Below are 13,044 nucleotides of genomic sequence, written 5' to 3' on the forward strand. Positions count from 1 at the left end.
AAATAAAATCCAGTGTTCACCCAGCGTAGTCAGCATATGAAGCAGAAGTTTACAGGCTGAAATTGAACAGATCTGGTCTGATTTGGTCTAATATTGTCATTGTTGTCTGCCACACGCAGCTGGCAAACCCTCTGTATGTTCACATATGCAATGTAGACAAGTTTTCATTAAAAAAGCAGCAGACTGTGGTTGGTTTTGCTCATTCTGGTAAGCAGCTGCTTACATCGGCAGCCCAGTTGTGCCAAGAAAATGATTCCTTAATTAACCCTGTTGAGGGTTAACTGCTCACTGATACAAGTAAGGATCCCACAGACCAGCCCATTCCAGTAACAGCAGTCTGTATCAACCTCAACTTGCCTGGCCTCTTTCTGTTTCAAAGTAGTTGCATTATGGACAATAGAGAAAGTGTTAATAATTGTGCTGCTTCATCAGTGTAAAGCTGGATTGTAACCGAATGCAACCCTATGTATTTGTGTCTCGAGTGAGAGAAAACCAATTTCTTTTTTCTGCATTACAAAATGAAAAAAAAATTAAACTCTGCATAAGTTTTATATATTTGCCTTTTCCCCCATCTTCTTCCATAGCCATTTTTAGAAAGCGTGACAAAATAACACAATGAAACTCATTGCTAAAACTATGCAATTTGAGGCTCCCCAAGCGCTTCAAAACATTTTTCTGCTTGCAAAACCTTTATACCACCAGAGGGAGTTCAAAGACAGCTTATTCAGAGAACGCATTCAGTGGAAACCAGTTCCTGCTGTCTTGCCAGAGATGGAGCACACATTATGTATGTAAGATGTCTTTTCTTGAAATGGAAGTAGGATATTAAGCTAGCTTGAAGAAAGGTATAATATATGTACATATAGGTATTTATAAAAAGAGTTGAGGTCAGAATTTTCTAAAGGTGTGAACCCAAAGCTGTTTGTCACTCTTCTGTTTCTTTATAAGCGTCCTCTTTGAATATATATAGTACTCTTAAACACCAAGAGGTATGATGTCTGGATGCAGCTGACAACACATTTCCTCCTGCACAATTCCACTCCCAGTCAATCATACCCCAGTGGAGGGACTGGTGTGAGGCACACTGGGAAGCTATCAGTGACACAAAGGAAAGGCAGTGCAACAGGAAGAGGCCACCTTTCCTCCTCACCATTCCACAAGTCCTCGGGAGCCCAACCTATCTCTGGGCAAGGATTTGGTTATCTCTGTACTGTGCTTCCTGGTATTTTCATGAGCTGGATTTTTTTCCCATTATTTCCTTTTTTCCTGTCTCTGGCTTCTATTACCCCGCCCCCCCCCCCCCCCCCCGACTTCCCCTCCTTTCAGCTTTCAGTCCCTAGATGGCACTGGTTCCTCACTGGCAAAACATTCCTTTCCTTGGTACACTAAAAACATGCTCCCGAGAGCTAATTCGGAAGCTGTTTTATAGGATATGTAGAAACTGATACAAATTAGCCAGGGGGAATAAGAAAACACTGGTATTTTTATTGCAAACTGTATACAAAATGGCATGAATCCATATGCATTTAAAAATTTTGGAGGTAGTACTTTTTAACAGCATGAAGGCTTGAACGAAGTCTGCTAAAATGGTAAAGTAGTTGAGTTTAAATTTAGGTTAAATCTCCTCTTTGCTCCCAAATTTAAACTCTCAATGCAGACACTAGGCAGATCAGTAAGGCAAGAGATTCTCAACCAAAAGCCTCAAGTCCTTAAAGAAAAACAGAGGTTTTTGTTAGAGGGAACATGTCTAATTTTATATATATATATATATATATATATATATATATTTTTTTTTTTTTTCCTTTTTAAAGTGTATACTTGGAGAACAGTCTGTATGTTTCTAATAAGGAGCAGAATAAGCAGCAGAATACTGGTGAGCTGCAATGACTACAATGGGCTTGGGTGCAGCTAGTATTATTTTAATATATGAATAGCCAACAATGTAATCTGTCTTCATGAATTATTACAGGCTCAGAGATTACCAGAGTCCCCTTAAATACTGTAATTTATGTTTCTTATTAGACAGAAGTCCTACAAAAGACTTGTGTGGTAGCAGATCCCTTTTCTACAGGGAGAAATCTAGGCTATGCAACCTTTCACCTAACGAACAAGCACTCCTCAGCTCTAGCTCTGAGGTGTGTGTAACTTCTAGTCTACATCCTTGCTAAGTGAAATCAGTAGAAAAATGCTGGCATAGTGTAACTGTTGGCTGTTTATTGCTATTTGCTTCTGATAGTACGGTAGCACCGAGATGCTAACCACTCTGAGTTATTGTAGTAGACGTTTACCCACCTACAGAAAATTAAAAGCTGCACAAGAGAATTTGCAATCTAAAAGAGGCACTGTCTTGCTTTCGTGGGGGACACTGATCTCCTGGAAGCCTGAGAAGAGAGTAAGCTTGCTCTCCTTTATGCCTCACAAGAGACATGCATTTTCCAAGGTCTACATCTCACCTCTGCATTAAATTCAGCTCAAAAGTGAATCTGGAAAATTGCACGTGGGTTTTTCTGTCTCAGCCACTGAGTCTGTATTATAAAATGGATCTTCAGCTAAAGAAATAACAAGACTAATTGCTGGTTGGCATAGTGATATAGCAGCAATATACTATATAAAACTTTCATGTGCTTTATATTACGTACCTATAGAAGCTATTGTCTTCATATTGGATGGGTCTTACAGTTTGACGTTTGTTCTCTGCAATGAGCTAAAGCTACTCAAGTATCAGCAAGAGCTGGTCTGTTAGAACATTTTTGATTTCTGGTGCTGCAACAAGTGATGGGAACTTTGGACAACTAAATGTGAAAATTTCACATGACTGCAGAAGGCAGCTCGCTATTATCTTTTGGAGATAGCTTAACTAGTTAAAAAAAATACACCAACCAAACCTGTCTTTTAATAGGAAAAGATTCAAAAGAATGTGATAAACTTTCCCTTCTAAGGCTTTGATACTCCTCTGAGATATTTGTTCATTCGCACAGACATGTGGCAAAAAGAATACCAAAATGTTAGAAGCTTCCTAAAAAACTGCAGATCCCAAAAAGCTCAGAGCAAGCTTCAACCTTGTTGACAAAGAGGTTTAGCATGAAGAAGTGCTTTCCCGTTTCTTACTTAAACTCCACTAAAATCAAAAAGGCATCAGAGAAATTAATCCTTAGAACAGTGTTAAATAAACCATGCTAAGCTGGAAGACAGAAGGATCAATGCAGAAATCACTCTAACAGGCAATAATCTTTTTAATATTTGCTGTATTGATTACTGAATTCTCACTCAAGGCTGCTTAAATCTGAGGTGGTCGATTTCCATCCCTCTGTGACTAGGTAAAAAATGAAGTGGCACTCAGTGCCTATAATACATAGTTAATTTTTTTTTTGTTTTGAAGAACCACTACTATTGAGTCACATTACTGCAACTAAAAGTATTCAAGACAAAAAATCCTTTGTAAAATTTCAAATATCAGAATAACTATTCCAAATCAAACCAAGAGTCTGTTTTGCAAAGCAGTCAGTTTCCAGCAGATCTTGCATTACATTGCTTAATGCGGTGATGCAGAACTGTTTCAAAGGACATTATTATACTATGCATATGGGCAGGTGGCATACATTGCTATCTGTCAGAATTAAATCTAGCAAGGCAGAAACCTTTTCCAGTTGTTTAATTATTTGTACAATGAGAGCGTACAGTTGTCCAAATAGGGTTCTGCTGTGTTGGCCATTCTGCAAAGCACTGGCTAAAATAGTTGAACCATGAATAAAATTAAATCTAGTCTCTTTAAGACAAAGAGTGGGCAAAGAAAGAAGTTCTAAAACATCACAGTGGTGAGAAAAACAAAGCAAATACAGGAACTGCAAAGTCAGCATCTCCAAAATTGTGGATGAACCTAGATTTCTTTCCAAGAGATGATCTGAAAATTCAGAGGCAAGATTACAGAAGAGGCCCTCTAGCAAGCTAGAGCAGGTGACCCTACCTGTTGCATGTCAGCAAGGCCCCATTCCTCTCACCAGTCAGAGCTATCAGCAAAGGTAATTTCCATCTGTTTACCAGATGACTCTAGGGAGGTGGGGAAATGTCTGCAACAAGGGTGAATAAATACCTGTTCTAGGTTACTGTAACACTTGAAAGACGAACAGAGTCATAAATGATGCCACTGGTCACCTAATAATAATCAGCACCCACATGCTACATTAAATTAACCCTACATCTGCTACAAATGAGCAATTAACTTTACACCTGCTACAAATAAACAATACGAAAGTTAAGTACATGTCAGGCACCATAAAGAAAAGCAAAGCAAGTCAGCAGAAATGCAGATTCTTCAAGGATGGAAAAAGAAAATGTGGTGTAAATTAAGAGCATCTGCTTCCTTCACTGCTAAAATACATTTGTATTCAGAAAAATATCTTTCAACAAACTGTTAAAAAAGCATCTGACCCAAAGTTTTCTGAAGTTAATAGAAATGGAGAGAAGAATGGTTCTCAGATGCTCCCATGCTGGGTATGCTTCACACAGTTTAAGGGACCCAGTGGGATTTTCTGGTAGGGGTCGTGAGCCTTCTTAGTATGCAATGATAAATTATCAGCTGCTATACTTGCAAACATATGTGGCTGAAAATTCATATTATGTTATCTTTAGCAAGTGCTTGAACTAAATAACCAGAAAATATTTTATTAATCCACTGCAGTTACCATTTTTTATAAGCAAAAAATCTGATTATCAGGTTTTGTGTTTGTATTGCGTATTGTATACGCAAAACAGTAGCTATAATATGCTAAGTAGTACAGATAATAAGAAACCTTTATGTATTTAGAACTCTGCTTAAAAATGAAAACTAATTGCAGATGGCTCAGAAATTTAAGCACTGTGTAATTACAGTGTGCTAGAAGTGCAATTACAAATGTTTCAATAAGCAGTAAGCTTTTCATTTTCTTCCCTCTTATTTTAAATATTGCTTCATGTAAGATCATGTGTTCCCTCATTTCATAACAAGTTAGCAGTTTTATCAGAGTGAGGATTTCTCTAGAGCTTTGCTATTCGTTTTGCAAGAGAATATATTTACAGGAACTGTTTATTTGCACTTTTTTATATTCAGCAATAAGTATATGGAGTGATTTAAAAGAAAAAGAACCCCAACCTCTGGGACTCAGAAAATCACTTGGGTCATCAAAAGATCTACACAGCTCATAAAAGCTAAAACTTCCTAGAGTGCCCTGGTCCTATAAAAACAAAATCAGCCCTGTTCAGCATATTTCATCCTTTAAAAGTAAATGCAGTTTGGAAGTTAAAAAAGAAACAGGACTTTGGCTGTCATGAAGTAGCTGCTTCCAGGTAAACACTGCCAAGGTTTGCAGTTCTGATTTCAGAGTAAGGATGATTGCTCTTTCCAGCACTAAGCTTAAGTTCAGGATTAAAAAAAAATCAAGTCTTCAGAGGAATGGAGAGCAACAGGCCAGAATTTGCTTAGGGAGGGTGATGAGCAAAATAGGAGAACTTGGTTCTATCCTTTCATGTTTGCTTTGTACCTTTGAGTGAATAAACAGTTCTTTGTTTAAAACGTCCAAGTAAACAGACTTGCTGTTGGGGTACTCCTTCCAGTCTCACTCAGTTACATGTTCAAAGGCTGCCTAACCCAAACTGTCCCAATTTAAAGCAGAGACAGGTTGCAGCTGGGATATGTTAACAAAAAGCCCACATGAGCGTTCTCTCTATCAAGAACCATGCTTATCTACTGCAAAAATAATGATTTCCTGGGATGCAAATGGATCTTTCTTTATCTAACTGGAGCTCAATGTGGACCCAAGAGCTCCCTTGCTCTCACTGTAGCTGTCATGTCTGAATGAAGAAACCCTTTCTTAACCATCCTGCTCTTTATTAGGAAATTATTTTGACAAAGTTTTTCCAACTGCCTCTGCCAAGGAATTTGAAAAACAATTTTATTTTTTCTTACTATTTGCCTACACAGTAAGAGATAAAAGACTTACGTAGCATGTCAGATCATATGGATTTTATTGTTTGCCGATACACCATCATTATCGCAATCATGACAGGCAGCAACAGGTCTGAACAACAAGGTTGAAGCTCTAATGGGTACAAGAACAAAACATTGCAGGGACAAATTAATTTGTCTGCGGGAAAAGGTGTGCTAGTGTGAGCACAGTATTTGTTCCACTTTGCAAGTCTCATGAACGTAGGAACACAAGCCAGGACTTTTCAGAAGTCAGGTTATAATCAAAGGCAACATAGGCTTTGGAAAAGAGTTACCTTTGTGAACTCTCTGAAGCACTGTCACTTGTCAGCTTATGCTGAGTATCAAAGAAATATTTTGTGATCCTGTGCAAGAACATGGCTTTGTCTTGCAATACAATTGCATGGTTTACACTTTTCACAACAGTTTATATACATAACAGCCTACTGAGGCAACTGTGTCCAAAAGAAACTAGTTACGGTATATATTAATAACCATAAAAGTGGGGCAAGTATTGGTATTGCCTATGAATGTACATTATTGCTTTTGTCTCCGAAGCAACATCAGCTCAGGACACTGTGGTACTACCAGGAACACCTTAATATCTTTCTGCAATGAGCAGCTGAACTCTCTAAAGAGAAAAAGCATTACTGCCTGCAAGTTAATCTTACACACCTTTCTATTTCCCATGGAAATCCTAGTCAAATGGTATATTGATTCTTAACTCTTACACAGATCAGGCACTTTTAAAATATGCTGAATTGGAGAAATCACACAAACAAAGAATACTTCTGAGAATGTGATCTTGTAGGTGATTTTTATTACCTCTGTTATGAGAGACACCTGCTGAAAAATCAATGAGGTGAGAATGGAGATATGCATTCCAAAAATATAATACAGTTCTGGTTGTAAAATTATTACTGGTGAAGCGTATTTCAAAAGATAATTATTGTTCAGGATTGGCAAAGTGAGAATAAGCGAATAAAAAGGATTGCTAACTTGCTTTATTGAGGTATGTCCAAATTTTGAGCTTGCTTTTGCCATGCGATGCTGGGGAGGGACTCTTCATCAGGGACTGTAGTGACAGGACAAGGGGTAACGGGTTAAAACTTAAACAGGGGAAGTTTACACTGGATATAAGGAGGAAATTCTTTCCTGTTAGGGTGGTGAGGCACTGGAATGGGTTGCCCAGGGAGGTTGTAAGTGCTCCATCCCTGGCAGTGTTCAAGGCCAGGTTGGATGAAGCCTTGGGTAGCATGCTTTAGTGTGCGGCGTCCCTGCCCATGGCAGAGGGGGTTGGAACTAGATGATCTTGAGGTCCTTTCCAACCCTAACCATTCTATGATTCTATGATTCTATCTTCTGTCAACTAGCTCTCAGGAGGGAGTAATGGCTGACTGACAATACAATGACCTGAGTGGATTCTGGCAACCTGCGCTAGTTGAGCTGAAGATAGGTCTTTGACTGTACTTCCCTGAAGTAAAAGCTGAGGAGTCAGCTAGTGTTCAAAAGAAAAGAGTCTGCACTCTTGGAAAGGTATTTTAGGTCACATTGTGACTGCTACAAGTAGATTATTCACCATTTGTGTCAGAATGTTCACCTTCAAAAGGAAATATTGTCTTACTGAGGTTTCTAAGAGACAGCATTTTATCCAAGTAGCTGGGTGCCGGAAACAGTTTTTCTTTATTGAAAAACTAATGATGTCTTATTCAAAGTAAATACCATTGATGTTTTAATAGTTCCTAATGTTTTGTAGGATATGGGCTTTATATGCACCTACTTTCATCCAGGTATATTATCCCACAGTTACGTAGGCCTACAGATTTGGCCAGTAGTCCACCCAGTCTCATAATAACACACTATCTCAAAGAAAGATTATCCAAATACAAAAAAAAAAAAAGAGAGACCTGAAAATAACACCCTTGTTTTAGATGAAAAGGACACTGGCTTCCGTGGGAATTATGCCAATAGTTAAAAAACAAGTGTTTGTATCTATTGCATCGATCTATAACTTTTTAGCAACTGAATTTCACTTACAGTAACCTATGAGCTCTTATCAAGTGTTATCTTCTATTTCACATTCGTTGTTGCTCCACATTTCAAATTTGTTCTCTTTTCCTTCCATGGACCTGATCATCTTCCAAAGTGATGCTTATTGTCACTACCATAATCCAGAGGGCTAACTCTGCCTATAAAATAGACATATTTATTCTTGATTTTGCTTTTTCATACAGCATCACAAAATCTGACATGAAAAGAAAAATATTCATTTCCATAAGGATTAATTCACCCAAAAGATGATAACTTATTTCTGCTGTTGGACTTAGTTCTAATAAAAAGCTATCATGATGCAGAAATAATAGCATAAGCACAGGAAATCTTTTGTGCATACACATACAGGGTGCAGCTTCGTCTCTCTAATGTTCAGTACTAATGGGAGTTGAAATTGCTTGAAGTGCAATCTCTGTCTCACCCCATTAATTACAGAAGAATTATCAAGACAATAAATGAAGCAGCCCGCAGTGCAGATTTGTAATGGATGCCTCTAGGCCACAGAGAACCCCATTCTTTACCAATGTACCAGAAATAATGATACTGAGTGGGGACTGCACTGCCAAAGGAGTAACAAACAGAACTGAGAAACGGACTCCAGCAACACGGGAAGTGGGATAGAGTTTAATATACATGTCATGGAGCCCTGAGAGAAGCCTGGTGATATCTTGGGGCCAGGAGAAAGCAGGATCCCTCACACAGCAGAGGAGAATGCTTTGCTCCAGCACAGTGATTGTGTGGCAGAAGCACAGCAAGGATGCAAGCTCGCTGGAGGTGGTTAAAATACTTGGTGCCCAGAAGAAGCAAATGTGAATGCTATTTTGGGGGTGTCTAAAGTACAGCAACACTTCTGTTCCTCCCACTTCCACACACAAATGCTCTCAGGTATTAAGATCCCAGGCATATTTTTGCCTGTACTTTCATAAGGCAAACACTCCATTTTGACAGATATTCTAACATAGAAGTTGAAAAATATATCCTTAAAAACAAATTAGCAGCCTGTTCTTTGTCAGGCAACAAATGTCAGCTACCAAGAACAAAGGCACCAAAGGGAGCTTTCATTCTAATAGTAATAACTACCAGGGGTGATGTCTGGAAGCACAGCTGTATTTGTGGAATCAGGTAAAAGAATGGGCTTTGCACTTCAGAGCAATCATAAATGCACATTAAGAAGCTTTACCCAGGTCCTGGCAGCAGTGTGTTGCTCTCCTCTTCAGTCACACCTGGGCATGTATCCTGTGAGATGCCTTCTGCCAGCCTCAGCATTTCATCCATTTTCCAAAAGTTTCTGTTGAGCTATAAAAATTACTCTTTCACCAGTGTCCTCATTTGTTCACTGGTTTCTCCACTTCAGAGGTGAGAAGAATGCAGGAAAAAGAGTCCTATGTTGTCACTTGCTATGCAGAATATGTAAAGTGTCACTGTGATAAACATTTGAAAAAGAAGTTGGTGTCTTTGCATGTTACTAGGAGTTTCATCACTGTCTTCAAGTGGCAGAGTTTCACCTCTCCCACTATTCTGTAGTCCAAGGACTTGTCCCTAAACAACAGGCACAGACTCCACAAAAGGGAGATGAAGTAAAGCGATGCCCCTCAAAACAAGCAAAACCAGAAGTTGTAGTCTAAAAGGTTCCTCTAGCTCTGCACAATATTTTGTATGAAACAATTCTTCCTCATACAATAACCTTTGGCCATTGACCACAGGCAGGAGTTGGGTGAGATCGCAGCCTCCAAGAAAAGCATAGAGTCAGATTAAAATAGGTTCTTCCTCTTCAAACCTTATCAATTAAAAAAAAAAAAAAAACAAAAAATAAATACCAACAGCATCAATTGCAAAGTGGCTTATTGTAAACCTAACTATTTCAGCAAAGTGACAAGAGAGCAAACACCCCATGAGTTCCAGATTGATTCAACTGCTTTGTTTAAACAACACTGAAATGTTTAAATTAATGTCAATTTATGTAAGCGAGATTGTCTAACACTTCGTTGGAAATAAAAACCCATCATGTTGTTGGGTGCAGGTGAAAAGCAAAAAGCTATCTTAAGCTTTCCAAGCTTTCTAAGCAAAGATGAAGACTTCCTACCTGAAGACAGGCACAGAAACAGTTTAACATCAGAGGCTTGTCACACCAACCTCCAGATGAGCTACACCTTCACAGTACAGACCCTTGTGCTTCAGAAAGAAGTGGAGCTGAGCTAATGCACTGCCCAGGATACTACATTTTCTTGCAACAGCATTTGTGAGAGTCCACTCTACCAGCTAGCCCAAAGTTTATAAAGTTGTCTTATTTTTCACCTGGTTTTCACAGAGATAGAAGGAGAACAGGTACAAACAGAATCAGGATGTGGAAGTAAGGTTTTTAATGTGGCATGGATGTTGATAGTTCAGTAGAAACTTTAGCTGTGTCGATTGCATTAATGATGAAACATCCTCTCTAGGAAAAGGTTTGTGTGTCTCATTCTAGTGAAAGCAAACATTATGGAACAAACCAGCTCAATAAAGCAACGTTTCTATAAGTGAGGCTAAAAGAATTAGTTACACCTCTGAAAATTTTCTGACAGGGGCAGTCATTTGGAGTCAGTTAACAAGGTGTATTGTCCCAAGACAGATGTCCTTTAAATCACCAGCACTGTTCTGGTTCATGTGCAGACTTCCAACTGCTTTTTTTTTCTTTTTGCTGTGAATCAAAACTGCACTGTTTAAAGCTCACAAAGCCAAAACCTAAAAAGGAAAGATTATTTGCATTGAAGGAATACTGATAATTGCCTTGATCTGAAATACTTACCAACTTCAGCAATTGAATTGAATTGAATTGAATTCAAAACTGTCTCATCATGGATAAAGATGAATAACCAGAAGACCAGGAAATGGGAAAAACGTTAATTAAAATACCTTCAAGAGTGTTTCTACGGCACCTCTTTGTTAGAATGTAGGTTTAAAATAAATTTCTATTATGGTTTTAGATCTTGATAAAGCAGACCTCCATATTCTTATGAGTTCAAATTAGATGGATTTATAGGTAATTACTTATCTAAAGTACTGATAGGTAGTTTTATGCCTTCCATTTTGTTTTTTATAAGATTTTACTTCTTTGGAAGTAAAACATCCCACTACGTCCACGTTGGTTTACTTTCTCACTTTAAATTCTGACCCTCTAGAATTTCGGGCAAATCTTCACAGTCCAATTTTAATATCAAAATAGGATTAAAAGAAAACAAAAAAACCCGCCTTATTTCAAGCTGCGTTGCTTCCTTTAGCGTCTTCCTTTCACAATCCTACCTGAGACCTTCGCAGCATCTCGAATAGCACAAGTAGAAAATAATCTCTTAACACAGATGTATCAGTTTCAGGTTCTGAGAACAAAATTGTTAAATAGACAACTTAAACATTGAAGAGTTAATGAGGAATGCCATTTGTGAGGTTCCTTAATAGTGTAAGTTCATGGTGATTTCAAGAGGACAATAGTGTTTTTAAAGGATCTTGTCATATCACATTCAAGCCATACATTTAGCTATGAGCATATATCCTACAATACATTTTGTTGCATTGTGGAGGCTACAGCTGATATTAAGCTTTCTCTTGTAGCACAGCCAGCACCAGTGATGACTTTTGAGACTGAGATATAATAATTAGTCTCTAAGAACAGCTTCTTACCTTACCAGGGGTACAGGCTACATTATATTATAATGCCTACCCTCAAATACTAGTCTTGCAAACAAGGCAAATGAGCGAAATCACAGCCACTCTCTCAACTCAGAAGAGCATTTTCAACTTGTTCATGAAGTTGTGCAGGTCTGGTTCTGCAAGATATGAATCTAACATTCCAAAGCTCTTCATTTATCTACTTTTTAAAAGTACTAGGTTATTGTAAGCTCAGCAACTGCTTCTTCATGACAAAAAGAAATTTGGCATTACTCAAAGTTACTCCTAGGGAGGATGTTGTTTTCTTTTTTTCTAGTTTGATTTTCCCAGTTAGAAAATCTACCCTTTTTGAAAGCTTCATTAGTGCATTTGACCTATAGTTTCCACCTCAAATCAAGAAACAAAGTCCATCAGGTCTAAGTTCAAAATAGACAACATTGAAACACAATTAGTATCAGCAGAAGGGAAAAATAAGCCATTATAACCAAAATTTATACAGAGAAGAACGGCTTGTGTATCAGAAACGCCAAACGATCACTGTTTGGTATTGGCTCTTTTTCCTAAACGAGGATGGAGACTACTGTGGAGGAGTAAGTTATCTTGTTACTCATAGAAGTGATGCCTCCTTTTCTTTAAGGAGTTGTGTTTAAATTCCTGTCTTTGAAACATTATTTTTTAATTCCTTGACTCATCAGTATGAATGAAATTGGGCAGCGGAATTAAAATCATACTGCTCCTGACAAACATCTTCTGCCATCTCATTTACGTACACTCACAGTACTTGTCAAACTAGTGCAAGCCAGTGCTCTGGCTTGCACGTCAGAGCTGTTTGTTGCTCATCCTCTGCTTGCTTTACCTGACTTTTATTGACAAAAGCAACAACTACCATTAAGTACAGCCAAACCTCCAAATATTGGTGCATTGGTGTCATCAGTTGCTTAAACCATTTTGCTGGAGTGCCACCTCACAAAAGCCCTCAGAGCTTCTTCAGGAAAAGAAGAGGAAGGGGCACCAGGATGCCCTGGGGCCTAGTGCTGGTGGAGCATCATCCCCCTGAACATGAGCAACAATGAAAGGGGATGAGAAGTCTTCACGCACTGCAGACTAGAGGGAAAAAGGGAGAATTGAAAGTCTAAGAAGAGCAAGGAGTATTTAATGCACTGTGTTTCAGGCAACAGAGATGACTGTGACAGTATAAAAAAAAATTAAAACCAAAATATGTATATAACTTTTAAAAAAGATATGCTGACATTCCTGTTGGCATTGTAGCCACATTCATGCTAACAAGCCCTATCACCTTTCTGCTTTCTCCTTCTTGCAGGCAGTGAGCCTCTTCCCAACTCCAGGCAATTTGTTATGGAAACCATCAACATGGCTACAGAAATGGGAAG

The sequence above is a fragment of the Lathamus discolor genome, chromosome 2, assembly GCF_037157495.1.
Source record: "Lathamus discolor isolate bLatDis1 chromosome 2, bLatDis1.hap1, whole genome shotgun sequence".
Classification (NCBI taxonomy): Eukaryota; Metazoa; Chordata; class Aves; order Psittaciformes; family Psittacidae; genus Lathamus; species Lathamus discolor.